At 26.4% G+C, this 14,263-nt stretch overlaps 1 non-coding gene across 1 annotated transcript; it reads left to right on the top strand.

The window, feature by feature from the left end:
* The first annotated feature begins 12,152 nt into the window (after window positions 1-12,152).
* TRNAE-CUC (transfer RNA glutamic acid (anticodon CUC)) lies at window positions 12,153-12,225 on the top strand. The gene has a single exon. It is a non-coding gene; the product is annotated as a tRNA-Glu (tRNA).
* Window positions 12,226-14,263: the final 2,038 nt, after the last annotated feature.

Here is a 14,263-nt window from a genome sequence, read left to right as displayed (position 1 = left end):
AATATAATAAATTATATTATACTAATTAGAAGACGTTTTACGTTGCATATCTTGTTATCAATACGTTCTCAATGCCTATTACAATTCTTGTTTTATAATTACAACAAAATGTACTTAAAAATGGGGTAGAGAAAATAACGAAGAAAATTATGAGATGATAAATCGAATCATCAATTCATCATTAATAAAATAAGTTATTAAAATTCTCTAATTACAATCTATCGTACATTAGAATACGATATAAATATTTTGAGTGCCTCGAATAATGTGATATCTCATAGAGGACAAATTCTTATGCCTCGTCATTACAACTCAATTTTCTTCCTATGTGCTTACTATACATTTAACAAAAGGTGTGAACTTTTTCCTGAATACCTTTTCTCCCTTTTAGTTTTTGTCCTCTATAGTGTTGTCATGGTTATTCTATACAAACGAAAATTCTATTTTCACATTTTAAAAAAATGATTGTCCTAAAAATAAGTTCAATTTTTTTTACCGCGAATATAGAAACACTGATACCTAATAACCTACCATCAACCATTAAAAGGAAAAACTTTGTGAGAGCATTATGTCTCTCTCATTTGCTACTTTCCCCTTAAAAGTCGAAATCGAACCAAACATGTTGTTGGCTGACTGTCATTTCATTAACCTTTTCTCAAGATAACATTGATTATATATTGTGAAAGTCTAGTACTATAATGGATGTGCTTTTCTCAATCAGGAAACAAAAAGACATTTAAACCTCAATTTTATTGCTACAAAAATTGGTTCTTATTTGGTGATGTGATCTTCATACTTGGTTAATTTAATCAAATACATGAAATTGAATATATGCATACGTAGGGTTGTCATCTCTATTGAGAAGAACAGGGCGGAGCTGGTGTAGAATTTACGAGTTAATAGAGAAGAATAGGACGGAGCTGGTGTAGAATTTACGAGTTTGGTCAAATTGTGTAGCTTTAATCCAGATTTTATATTTGTTTTAAGAAAATGGTTAATATATATATATATAATATTATAATAACTTAGAACTCAGTAATTTTAATAGAACTAGAATATTGAATTTATAAACCTCAAATTATGTCTCTAATCGAGAAGCAATGTGTAGGCTTACATATGAGGAAAAAAAATTATTGTGATTAAATATTTGCCCTTTGTTATATTTTTCAATATATTTGTCCTTTTTATTCAATTCTAGGGTCATATTTACTCTAATACTCTGAAAATTATCATATTTACCCCTGCGACGTTTAATTCTCATGTCATCAATATATTTGTTCTCGTACAAAAAGGGTCATATTTGTCATTATACTATAAAAAATGGCCATATTTACCCTACGACATCAAATTTGCATGTCCTCAACATATTTGTCCTCTTCATCCAACTTTGAAATTATATTTGCTCTTGTACTCTAAAAAAAATAAAAAAAAATAAAAAAAAAAAAAAAATATATATATATATATATTGCATTAAATTCTCATGTCTCACCTTAATTTTCTATATAGATCCCTTGGGACATACTTTTTTTTCAATTAATTTACTACCTTATTTAATAAATGGGTTAATATATTTTTTCCCAGTAAATGCGCCAATAGATTTAATTGAAAAAAAATAATATGTCCCGTAACTCACATAAGAAAATTAAGGTGGAAAATAGGAATTTAATGTCGTAGAGGTAAATATGACCATTTTTTTTAGAGTACAAGGCAAATATAATCCTTTTTTAGAATAAAATGACAAATATGTCTCTTTTTGAGAGTATACGGATAAATATACGGATGACATGAAAAGTTAACGTTGTAGGGATAAATATGACTCTTTTTAAGAGTATAAGGACAAATATGACTCTAAAGTCAGATGGAAAGGATAAATATGTTGAAAAATATATTAATCATGCATGTACCTTCAATCAAAATATTTATTGAATAACTATACTAACAAAAAATCAATAGATAAATAAAAACACACACATGTTTTTGTTTTTACTAAATTTAAAAAACTCATTCTGTTGCCCCTATTTTGAGATTCTTAACATGGGTTTTTTTTAAAATTTATTTTAGATGTTTCCTTTGTTCTTACTATACTTGTAAGTTGTAAGTACCAATTAATCATTTTCGCTTTATTGTCTTTATTTTTTTTTCCTCCTTCTCATTATTAGAGAGAGTGGGAAGAGATGGAATCCTATTAGAGAAAAAAATAATAACAAAAGGCTATACTTCTATTTTATTTTTCATCTATTGTTCAACTACTTGTATTAAAACTTAATTAAATTCAAATTCGTCTATTGTAGAGCCCAATTTTAGAGACAATACTCCCAACGAGATCTTTTCCATCCCCAGAGGCTCTAACTCGAGACCTCTTATTAAATAGAGGAATCTCACCATTCCACCAGAACCCAAATTAGTAGTTAGCTAGCTAACATCAAAACTGCAATTGAAAACCGTACCCTAAACATGGATCCGTAGGTTTTCCTGAAATTGAATGTGCATATATAGTTGAAACTGAGATTTTCTTCGTACGCATTTATTGGCTTCCCATTTAATTTACATACATATTATATAGTTTATTTGGTTGTCAAAAAAAATAAAAATTATATAGTTTATTTATATTTTTAGTCGATTTATTATAAATCATAGTAGTAGTTTGATAAGGTGAGAAAGTGGTGCATTGTGTCGTCTATGTTCTGTGTATCTTGAAAAAAAACATATCATATTCGGAGTATTTAATAATATTATCACTTTGAGATGCTCCTTATTTTCATTTAATTATTTTCACTGTTTTATAGTTCTAAAGGTTTTGCGCAAAAATATTAGTATATTATATAGAGTTTAATATTTTTAAGGTCAACAATATTGCATCATTAAGCATGTGGTACAGTTGATGTGCCCCCCTTGTTCTTTCCTTTTTCGATCATTTCTAATTTATTTTTTGGGAAAAAGGTCAAAAATACCTCTCAACTTTGTTTTATTGGTTGACAATATCCTTATCGTTAAAGTGACGTTATTTTTACCCCTTCCCCGTTTCTAATTTCACCATATATATCCCTCATTTGACGGAAAGCCCCAAATCAACGAAAATTATCCAATTTCAATTAAAATGACCCGTTTTTCTTTTAATCCAAACCCGACCCACTAAACCAAATTAATTCAAACTCAATTAAAACCCCAAACCCCATTTGTTTAATCTTCTTCATCTCCTTCCAAGGTACTTTGCTCATTTTTTTTTGGAACAATTTCATCATTTCATTTTTAACATGGGAATTAATAAAACAAAGCATCACCAAATATATAAAGTGCTTAATACTGTCACATTTGGAATAACACAAATTGAAAGAAAGAATAATGTTCACCCAAAAATTAATAACTAAAAATCATTAAAAAACAATAAGATGGTCGGAGTTTGAAATGAGAGTCAAATAATTCACCTGAAATGCAGTAAAATATAACAACAAAAAGAGCAAAACAATAAAAGAAAATAATTTTTGACGGAGTTGATTGTTGTTGTCGAAGCTGGAATGCTAATGAGTTTTGATTTGCTGAAAATGCAGATCTGCAATCAGCAAAACAAACAAAATCGTGAAACAAAAGGGGAAGAGAAGCAGCAATGATGGTGGTTGCTTGTTGTTGTTGGGTTTCACGAGCTCATGGAGTTGAGGATGTTCGCGGTGATTTTTTCGTGTCGATGAAGCGATGGCGGAACAGGTTGTTTTGGGGTGGTGATTTCTAGCGATTTGGAGGTGAGTGGTGGTTATTTGGAGGTGTTTCCGATGTGGTTCACCGGAGTTTCTGGTTGGAGAAGGAAGATGGGTTGAGGGAAATCGACTAGTGGGGTCGATTTGGATGTTTTCTGGTGACATTTTGGCTGAGAAAAAAAGCAGTAAAAAGTGGTCTGGTTTGTCGGAGTTACCGTCTGGTTATGAGGTGGTTTACAAATTGTTTTTCGTCGGAGTGGGCTGGTTTCAGGTGGATTTGATCGCCGGCCGAAAAGTGGGTGATGGTGGTTGTGAAAACGGAAAAAATGGGATCGTTTAGGGGTGGTTGTTTGGTGGCTGGACAACAGCGTAGAGAGGAGAGGCTGGTCGGAAAAATGGGAAAACAAAGGCTGAAGTTATTGCTTCTTCCTCCCCTATTTCCCTTTGCTCATCTCTTGGGTTAAGTGTTAGAGGGTCGGGCATGGGTTAAAAATGGGTAATGGGTCCTTTTTTTAAGATCCAGGTTAATTTAAGTTGATTTGGGACTTTCCATCAAATGAGGGGTATATATGGTGAAATTATTAACGGCAAGGGTAAAAATAACTTCACTTTAACGGTAAGGGCATAATCAACCAATAAAACAAAGTTGAGGGGTATTTTTGACCTTTTCCCTTATTTTTTCTTCCACAATCATTTCTATTATCTATATATATATATATATATATATATATATATATATATATATATATATATATATATATTAGGGTTTTAATAATAATTGATATCATAAGGCTCCATTAATATAGGTATTGACCATACCAATGGATTTTATTATGTATAACTTACATAAATCTAATAGTTTTAATATGAAATTACAATTTATCCCTCATTAGTTTGTAATTACATTAATCCCTTAAAAAGTAACACAAACCGAATATATAATATGTAGCTCGGATACATTATAACATAAACTAGATAGATAATATGTAGCTCGGATACTTTAACTACTAGCTCAAATACATTAAAGAAATAAGGAATTTTAGAGGTTTTTAGAAATAAAAGAGAATATTGAAAATAAGGGAAACATAAGACATGTATTTCAGTAATTTTATTAATTCTAACTTCCCCTTTGTTCTTGGGAAGGCATACTAACTTTAGCAAAACAAAAGGCTTTCTATTGTGTAATGGTATTGTATACTCTCTTGGTTTCACTATATTGTCCTAGTTCTTAATTTAAGAGTCAAAATATATTTTTTTGATTATATTTATTTTAAATAATATTTTTTTATGAGCTAGCTATAACGCTTTTTATATAGTTTTAAAAAATATAAATTTTATTTTTAGAAAAAAAAATTATACTTGACTTTACACGGAAAATTAGTTAATTTAATTCTATATTATAACAAAAATAATCTTTAGTGGCAATAAATATACACATTAACAAAGAGTGATAAAGCTTTTATCGGCATTAGTTAATTGTCAATGGATCCAGTGTCACTATAGGCTTTAGGGACATTTACAAAGAATGTTAAATACCGTTAAAAATACATTTTTAGTGACAATTAAACTATTATCGTTAAAGATCATTTTTTATGGAGTGCTAATAGCCTAATACTATAGCGTTCCATCCCATATGTTTTGCTTTTTTAGACAAGCCCTCGTCACAACTCACAAATATTCCATAATTCCCGGAAAATGTTTTTCTTCTTTTATTTATTTTATTTTTATAGTAATTTAAATAATTATTAATTGTGCAATATAATCTTTATTGATTTGTTTGTTACTATTAATGAAGATTTTGTCACATGCATAATAGGATAATGCGCAAAATACTATATCTATTTTTTTCGCTTTATTTTCTCAATGAAAAAATGAACATATATTTTTCTTTTCTAATTATATATGGGGGAAAATTGAAAGTCATTTGCTCCAAAAAATAATAATTGGGTTTTCATCCGAAGTCTGATATCCGCATTAGAATTTGATTATTTTAAATTTGCGCCATGTAGGTTCCATTCGTAGGGAAAAGGGGAAAAGCACACCCTATCAATAATTTTTTCATATTCAAGTTTCGAACTCCAGACAGATAGTCTCATCCACTACACCACATCATTTAATAGTTATTTTCTGAAAGATCAGTAGATCTACGAAAGAGTTTACCGTTCATTCGCTCTTTTGAAAAGTGACACAGCATTTGAAGCCATCATCATGAAAATTAATTAGTGATGCGAAGTAGCAAAAAGTACCACTAGATAATTAGTTAGTTTCGACAAAAACAACCAATAATTAAGCTTTATTTAAACAACTTGCTTTTATTAACAATAAATTAGTCAGCGTTGCACTTTATCTATTTGGAGATTAGTGTCTCCAAAGATCTTCCTTTCGATCTTATGGATAATTGTAGGACCCATTAAAGTCCAATTAACAACTTTAAAACTCTATTACTTACTACATCGGTACATCCTACTTCTTGTTATAGAAATGTTTAGTTTCAAATACTATTAATTTAATTATAATCTCAAATGCCTGTTTGCTTTAGATGTTTGTTTCATTGTCTTTTTTTAAAAAAAAAAAAAAAAAACGTAGATGGCTACAAGTTATGATGTGAAATTAGAAAAATATAGAGCACTGTTGATACTTGATACATACATGTTTTATCGTTTCACATTACATATCTCGTGATATAGAAATATATAAATTCCATAAAAGTTATGCAAAGTTAAATATCTATAATTTAATATTAATGTAAAAAATCTTAAAACTATTGTCATTATACGGCTGAACAACGAGCTCTTGATTATTTTATTTTTTTTCAATTAATCATCACTTTATTGCATCGGATTAGCACTTTAGGTCCCTTAATGATGAAATCTTCTTTTAATCCTTATGATATAATTTAATATATTTAATCTTCAAATAAAAAATATGTGATTCAATCTTTTAATATGTTTTATTTGACTATTTTAAAAACTGTATTACCCTCAAAATTGTGTAACAATACAATATTAATATAACACATGAATAATTTAGTTGTGGAATAAGTAATACTCATTATAATAAATTTGTGCATATTTATAAACTAATAGACAAAAAGCGCACAATTCAGTTAACTGAATATTTAAATGTGATTAATTATATTATAGGGTTTAATGTTAACAATTATCAATAACTACTGAAATTGTCCGCGCTTCGCGCGGCTATAAAAAATATGTACAAGACAATAGTATATAATATTTATATTCAGGTTAGTATTAGATATATAGACAATGTTGATATTTCTCTTCATTTGCGACATGATAGATTTTCTCATCTTTTTTATTTTTTATGTTTTCATTTCCTCTATCTTTTATAGAAGTACTGATTCTCTAAACAAATTCTGATTTCGTAAAAAAAATTGAAGTGCTTTCTTGTGTCTTTATTATTACATTTGTCTATTATAATTTTTTTTAAACATAAATATGCATTATTATAAAAATGAAACATACAAAAATTATGAATAATATTTAAGAGTAGAAATTACAAGTAAAATGACAAGACATGAGTTATGAATTTTGTTAGACACTAAATGTACTAATAATTATGCATTGATTTTATTTATAAAAATAAATAAATAAATAAATGTGAATATCAAGAGTGAAATTACAAAAATGAACTAAAAAATAAAATAATTGATGACTACATAAAAACTGTAAACATATTTCAAAAAAAAAATAGTGGCAATCATCATAATTTTTTTTTGTTGCATTGAGATAATTATATTAACCATGCTTCATAACAAAAAAATAGTAAAATAGTAAAGAACTAAATGAGCAGAATTGTCAATACATGTAGCTATATTATTGATAAAATTAAAGTTTAAAAAAATTCTAACCAAAATAGCTAAGCTACTAATACAACTCAAAGCAAAAAAATTAATCTCTAATTGTGCTTTTTTTAAAAAATTCTTCTACCATCTTCATTTGCAAGTAGATCCGCTATCATAATTCTGCTCCATATAAAACTCTTTATCATATGCTAACCAATTGAATAAAAAAAACATAATTATGAAATAAAATATTTCTTACCTTCATGTACTTCTTTTTTGTTACATGTTAGTTAATTCACAAATTAATATGATGAAGAAGAGAAAGTGTATCCTTGAATATGAATCTTCATAAAATTAAATATAAATTTATATATGCAAAATAGAGGAATACCATAAAACATCATAAACTTACAAATTAAAATTTGGAGGTTATGAACATGAAAATTATGAGAGTCATGAATATTATTAAATGTCAAAATTAAAGAGGTATAAGTCATGGATATTAGGAATATGAAGAGTTTTTGTTGTAAATGTTCCTCCATTAATAAAATATTTATTTGTAACAAAATTAAATAATTTACTTTTGTAATACAATAATTAATTTAAATAAAAAATAATGTCAAAAAAGAGAAAAAATAAAACAAATGCAAATGAAGACCATAAAGAAGTGTCACATTTGTCTATGTTTCTCCTTTATTATATATATATAGACTAGGTACCTCAGCCGCGCTACACACGGTCATAAAATATTATATCAAAAATACAAATTAATCTTTTCATATTATTTGAATATAAAAGAGTTTTTAGTTCAAATTCAATTAAATAGATAAAAATTTAAATGTGAATTCATTTTATTATTCACATTGAACTAATTTCTAACAAATAAAATATACTATTACATAAAGGAAGAAAAAGTACTTTTTTAGTTTTCGTTAAACATAAATTGATTAATGTCATATAACCAGCTTGAAGATAAACAAAGCTCATTAAAAAAAGTATATGAGAAAAAAAGAAGAACATGGTCCATTCACTCCATCCATAACAAAGTGAAAATAACTGTATTTATATGTCGGAAATTATGACGTATACAGATTTAAAAAGTAGAGTTTAGAACATAAAATAAAAAACAAAACTGATCATTTTGTGTAATTTTAAAGAAAGACTAAATCAACCTGTAATTATATGATAATTGAAATAGATTGTATAAGATGTATGAAAATAATTTGATAAAATATAGAAAATGTAATGTCTAAAACATAAAAATGAGCATTCGTAAATTATATTTAATTTAAATTGCTAAGTATAGTTGGATTGTCTAGCTAATTATATTATAGACATGATGGTGACATTTGGATAATCAAAATGTTATAATAATTTTGATCACTTCACAAATAATAAAGAACTTATTTTAACTTTTTAAATATTTTTTTTAACTTTCTTACATTACATACTCCCTTTATTTCGAAATAAAGTTTTGTTTTTATTTTTTATTTTGTTTCCAATCGTGTTTTACATAATTATGAAGACTTCAATGATTTTTTTTTTTCAATCTTACCCTTATTCAATCAAAAGAAATTTATATAATTAAAAAAACTGGGTCAAAGAACTAGAGTATATTTTTTTCAAGATATATATTAAAATTAATTAAGTAGAAGTATTTTACCTTATAGCCCCGCCTTAAATTAAAAAAGAAATTGGCATACTACAAGAAGGTGAATATCATGGAACCGAAGATTACATAACAAAATAAAATTGAATTACACTTTCTATGTTTTAAAAATAAAACTTTTCATGAAATGAAAATCCAACAAATTGAAGTAAAAATATGGTGTAGTGTAGTATTTGTAGTAGTTAATACTCTTCTTCAATGTTTGTTATTTAACTTGAAATAAGAAATGTATAGGTGCCTCTTTTGCCCCTTAACTTATGTTGTAGTAGTTATGTGAGAAAAACTTTAAGAAAAATAAAGGAAAACACTATTTCAAATATGAAATAAAAAAGATAATCTCAAGTAGGGGTTTCATGAAATAAAAAATAATGAGCTTATATAAACAAAATTGAGGAATCTTTAAAGAAAAAATATAAATAGTTCTCTGTGCAATAGTTTCTTTTAACCTTTGTTAGTAGTTAGTATTATTACGCACAAAGTTACAATAACTAATTTGCATCTAAGCAAAAATACATACTTGCAATTGTAAAAAGTTATAAGAATTCAAACTAAAGAAGTTACATAGAGAATAAAGACACACACATCTTCCTTGGAACCTTATCATAAAACAATAGATAAAAATAAGAATACAAAATCAATGCCCACTTTTTTGACCTCTTGTCTGACACCTCTTTGACAAACTAATCAACATTCAAGAGTCTTTTTCATCTTGTTAGGTTAAAATACAAATTTGATAATATAATAATACTATAAAGAACAATGAAATATAAAGAATAATCTTGAGTTGAAATTTCATGAAACAAAAAACTTGTGAATTTATTTTGTCATTAAAAATAGAGAGATAAAATATCTTAGATTTTATAATTTAATAGTTGAAGGTTATGAATATGAAAACTTAAAAGTCATAGAATTAATGATATTATAAAAAAAAATGAAGTTTAATAGATTTACGTTATGGAGGTTAAAATTAAAAATTAAAAGAAAAATGAAAAAACACAAATAAAGTAGATAAAAGAAATGCATTTATATTACACAAAGATATAATTTTTTTGAATTGAATAAATAAAAATAAAAGTAAAAAAGAGCAAAGAAAGGAAAAAACTATAAAATAAATAAATAAAAATCATAAAATTTAACTATCGTGAATAGTTTGTTGGAATTCTTTTTAGATCAAATGGAAAAATTTGTAATAATTGATGAGAATTTGAGAAGTATTATAGGAAAAGAGAATAATAGCTTTAATGATAAAATAAATTAAATATGACTATTGATGAAAATATAAATAAATATGATTATTTTTAGGTGAATTTTTTGGTATTTTAAAATTAGAAAAAAAGCCAAGAAAAGATAAATTGGTTTGAAACTTTTAGAGAGGGTCACGTCGCCGTTTTTATATTCAACTTATTATTATATATAGATTTTTAATAAATTTCACTTTTATAGTAAAATAATTAGTTTAAATAAAAGGAAAAAAATATAAATATAAATACAAATAAAGGTCATAGAAAAATGTCACATATTATACAAGAAAATACAGAAATCATACCTTTGACAATTAATTCTCGATACATATCATGAAAAATATCCAGGATACATCTATTGATGAAAATATAAATAAATATGATTATTTTTAATGATCTTTTATTTTTAGGTGAATTTTTTGGTATTTTAAAATTAGAAAAAAGGCCAAGAAAGGATAAATTGGATTGAAACTCTTAGAGAGGGTCACATCGCCATTTTTATATTCAACTTTATTATTATTATATATAGATTTTTAATAAATTTCACTTTTACAGTAAAATAATTAGTTTAAATAAAAGGGAAAAAATATAAATATAAATACAAATAAAGGTCATAGAACAATGTCACATATTATACAAGAAAATACAAAAAAATCATACCTTTGACAATTAATTCTCGATACATATCATGAAAAATATCCAGGATACATATTTAGAAAATGTATTTTTCTTGTAATTAAATACACATATTTATGCAATTTAAATATGTAACATTACCTTTTTCTATAGTATCATCTATTTTTTTACGTCACCGTTTTTATATTCAACTTTATTATTATATATAGATATGTAATAAATTAAATATTTCACTCAGTAAAATAATTAGTTTAAATAAAAGAAGAAGGATAAATACAAACAAAGATCATAGAGAAATGTCACATATTATACAAGAAAAGATAAAGAAATCATACTTTTTAATTCTGGATACATATCATAAAAAATATTTTGGATACATATTTAGAAAATATATTTTTAATGTAATTAAATACACATATTTATGCAATTTAAATATGGAATATCTCCATCTTACCTTTTTCTATAGCTTTTTTTGTTTTTTAAAAGGTTGTTCAAATTCAAAATCGTAAATCTCGACTTATAGAACCTGAAAAAAAATAAAAATTATGTTAACATATGTTTATAAAATCTTTACATTACAAATAAAAATATAAACAAATGAAGGATGAAGAATAATTATTTAAAAAGCTATGTGAAAGGAGTTACAGAAGAAAAAATAATATTTAAATGAGTAAGGAAAATGACTAAAAGAATAGAGAGGAGGAAAGTAAAACAAAAATAAAGTAAAATGAAGCTCAGTGATAGTTTTTATGAACTTGAAATAGCATTAAAGTATAATTAAAAGGTAAAAAATTAATTAGAAATTGACTTTTAATATGGCCACGTTTATAGACGTTTTAAGACGGCAATATCATTTATCTTGTGCATTTAATTTTTATTTTTTTTGAATTCTTTGTAATAAAAATGAAGAAAAAATGCTTAGAAAATCAACAAAATCTGAGAAAATATATAAATTCATTTCCTGATCAATGAGGCATGCCACATCAGCGGGCTTATGTTCCTCCTTTATATATATATATATAAAGGCAATTAGCCTTACCCGTATATATATATATTGTAGGATAAAATATATTCTTTATTTACGGGGAAAAGTAACATTTTTCTCATAATCCGTTGTAGTCTAGTTGGTTAGGATACTCGGCTCTCACCCGAGAGACCCGGGTTCAAGTCCCGGCAACGGAATATTGTTTTTCTTTTGAGAATAAACAAAACATCTAAGAAACCATCAATATTCAAATATCTTTCTTCCTATTTTTTATTTTTGAAAATATAATAATAATAATAACAATTTTAATATAATTGTGCAAATGAATTTCTGAAGAGTACACACTATTTAACCTATTTTCTGGTTTAAAAAAGAACTAGCGTTGTTTTCCTTTTGAGAATAAACAAAACGTCGGAGAAACCATCAATATTCAAATATATTTCCTCCTATATTTTTATTTTGAAAATATAATAATAATAAATTTAATATTATTATACAAGTGTATTCACGGAGAATAAAATATACACATATTTTATTTTATGTAAAATAAATAAGTTGTATTCGATATACTCACAACCGTCCCAGGGAGTGTCATAAATTTTTCTAGTGCGGCAGATGGGCCAAGATTGGAGGAACGAATGCTTTCCAAGTGGGCATCTCTGCAGCAAGCAAGTGATTTAGTGCTATCAAATGGGGCCCTCCTTTGTTTTCTAATGAAGAAATTGAAGGGCTAATTTGTTTTTTCCACATAATATTTGGAACCCGCATGTATCGCGCATTGTAGAACTTATTTGAGGGTGACACTTTTATAGAATTTTCTTCGTATTCAATTAGGTTCGAACTCAAGATCTCTGATTAAAGATAAAGCAATCTTATCATTAATACACCACATTCCGGGCCAGTAGAGTGCTAAAAATTTTCTTCTCACAGGCCAAAAAAGATTTTGGAAGTGATGGATATGAATCATGTGATTTTGAAAGCAATGCACCACCTTTGGTTTCAAAAAACTTACAAAAGTATAACACAAAAACAATATTGAATAGGTGTACTCATGTGAAGTTCACGTGGAATAGTGCAATGTTCAAGTGACTTAGCTTTTCAAACTTTTGTGTTAGTGAAGTATAATAGAACAAGTTTGTTCATATTGAGGCCCACCATTGTTGTTGTTGTGACAAGCTAGCCATGTCCTAGGATGATCAAGGCTACGAGTACCTCTCGTTTCTCAAACACTACTTCTTTTTTCCTCATCCTCTTAATTATCTCACGATAGACTACAATTATTTATTGCTTTTGTCTTACCAACTGATTTTACTTTGTCATGTCATTTTCGACCTCAACTTTTTTTGTGGGCTCATTGAAACTACAACTAAAAATAGATGAGATTTTATACTTTTTACTCGTAAAAGATTCTGAAAATAAATTATATATAAACAAGAGACAAGAGATTTAATTTTTTCAGTTATTTATTTCTATTCAAATTATATATATATATATATATATTGAGATAATATCTCATATGGTCAGTCAACCTAGAGAAGTTTACTTAGAAAGTCAGTCAACTTTGTTTTATAACCTAAAAGTACTCAAGTTATAATAGTTTAATTAGAAAGTCACTCAACTTATGATAGTTCATTTATAAAGTCACTCAACTATTAATATTTCACTTACAAATCACCCTACCAAATTAAATAATTTTTTCATTAAACTTTGTTGAAATCTAATATTAATTTTAAGCTAAATCTTTTATTAAGAAATTATAAGATACCTATTTTAACTACCCGCCCCACTTAATTCAATTCATTAAAATTATATATATAAAATAGTTAAAATGGGTACATTATTATTTCTTAAAAGTTCAGCTTAAACTAAAACTTTCATTTCAACAAAGTTAATGAAAAAATCATTTCAATTGGTTGGTGACTTTTTAGGTGAAATATTAGTATATTGAGTGGATTTGGAGCAATAAAATAAAATTGAATGACTTTCTAAGTGAACTATCTTTAGTTGAGTGACTTTTCGATTATAAAACACAGTCAAGCAACTTTTAAAATGGACTATTCTAAATTGAGAGAACATTTAATCTTAATTATATTTTCTATTTTCTAGTTCCATGTGTCACACCTCTTAGAACTGATTGTCAACCTATTCAAACACAATAGGTTCCTAACTTCCAAATATATATGCTTTAATTTTGAGTCAATTTCATTTGTCAGGTTAGTTACTAGTAATATCCAC

This window comes from Solanum verrucosum, unplaced genomic scaffold (genome assembly GCF_900185275.1).
Source record: "Solanum verrucosum unplaced genomic scaffold, falcon-dt-bn FXZP01000261.1, whole genome shotgun sequence".
Classification (NCBI taxonomy): domain Eukaryota; kingdom Viridiplantae; phylum Streptophyta; class Magnoliopsida; order Solanales; family Solanaceae; genus Solanum; species Solanum verrucosum.
Note: the sequence above shows the minus strand (reverse complement) of the source record. Positions and strands in the feature narration are given on the sequence as shown.